Source organism: Pelecanus crispus, assembly GCF_030463565.1.
Source record: "Pelecanus crispus isolate bPelCri1 chromosome 24 unlocalized genomic scaffold, bPelCri1.pri SUPER_24_unloc_1, whole genome shotgun sequence".
NCBI lineage: Eukaryota > Metazoa > Chordata > Aves > Pelecaniformes > Pelecanidae > Pelecanus > Pelecanus crispus.
In genome coordinates, this window is record NW_027461229.1 from 55,511 (window position 1) to 57,402 (window position 1,892).

A 1,892-nucleotide genomic window follows, 5' to 3' on the forward strand; every position below is an offset into this window, starting at 1 on the left:
AGCACCCCCCCCAAACCACCCCAAACCGCCAGCACCCCTAAACCACCCCCCAACCCCCCCAAACCCACCAGCACCCCCCAAACCACCCCCCAACCCCCCCAAACCCGCCAGCACCCCCAAAACACCCCAAACCGCCAGCACCCCTAAACCACCCCCCAACCCCCCCAAACCCGCCAGCACCCCCCAAACCACCCCCCAGCCCCCCCAAACCCACCAGCAACCCCAAAACACCCCCCAACCCCCCCAAACCCGCCAGCACCCCCCAAACCACCCCAAACCGCCAGCACCCCTAAACCACCCCCCAACCCCCCCAAACCCACCAGCACCCCCCAAACCACCCCCCAGCCCCCCAAACCCGCCCGCACCCCCCCAAACCACCCCCAACCCCCCCAAACCCGCCAGCAGCCCCCAAACCACCCCAAACCGCCAGCACCCCCAAACCACCCCCAACCCCCCAAACCCACCCGCACCCCCAAACCACCCCAGCCCCCCCAACCCGCCAGCACCCCCAAACCCCCCCAAACCCGCCAGCACCCCAAAACCACCATCACCCCCCCACCCCCCCCTCAAAGCACCACCCCCCCAAAGCTGCCGGCACCCCCAAAGGCACCCCCAAACCACCATCACCCCCAAACCACCATCACCCCCAAAGCACCACCCCCCCAAAGCCGCCGGCACCCCCAAAGGCACCCCCCAAACTGCCAGCACCCCCAAAACCACCATCACCCCCCCACCCCCCCCAAACCGCCAGCACCCCAAAACCACCATCACCCCCCCACCCCCCCCCAAAGCACCACCCCCCCAAAGCCGCCGGCACCCCCAAAGGCACCCCCAAAACTGCCAGCACCCCCAAACCGCCAGCACCCCAAAACCACCATCACCCCCAAAGCACCACCCCCCCAAAGCTGCCGGCACCCCCAAAGGCACCCCCCAAACTGCCAGCACCCCAAAACCACCATCACCCCCCCCCACCCCCCCAAACCACCATCACCCCCAAAGGCACCCCAAACCACCAGCACCCCAAACCACCATCACCACCCCACCCCCCCAAACCGCCAGCACCCCAAAACCACCATCACCCCAAAACCACCATCACCCCCCCACCCCCCCCCAAAGCACCACCCCCCCAAAGCTGCCGGCACCCCCAAAGGCACCCCCGAAACCACCAGCACCCCAAAACCACCATCACCCCCCCACCCCCCCAAACCACCATCACCCCAAAACCACCATCACCCCCCCACCCCCCCCCAAACCGCCATCACCCCAAAACCACCACCACCCCCCCCAAACCGCCAGCACCCCAAAACCACCATCACCCTCCCACCCCCCCCAAACCGCCATCACCCCAAAACCACCATCACCCCCAAAGGCACCCCCCAAACCGCCAGCACCCCAAAACCACCATCACCCCCCCACCCCCCCCAGACTGCCAGCACCCCAAAACCACCATCACCCCCAAAGGCACCCCCCAAACCGCCAGCACCCCAAAACCACCATCACCACCCCACCCCCCCCAAAGCACCACCCCCCCAAAGCTGCTGGCACCCCCCAAAGGCACCCCTCAAACCGCCATCACCCCCAAACCACCATCACCCCCCCCCCAAACCACCACCCCCCAAAGCCACCGGCACCCCCAAAGGCACCCCTCAAACCACCATCACCCCCAAACCACCATCACCCCCCCCCCAAACCACCACCCCCCCAAAGCCACCGGCACCCCCAAAGGCACCCCTCAAACCACCATCACCCCCAAACCACCAGCACCCCCCCACCCCCCCCAAACCGCCAGCACCCCAAAGCACCATCACCCCCAAAGCACCACCCCCGACGCTGCCGGCACCCCCAAGGCACCCCCACCGTGCGCCCCGCCGCCCCGACCTGCTCCAGCCGAA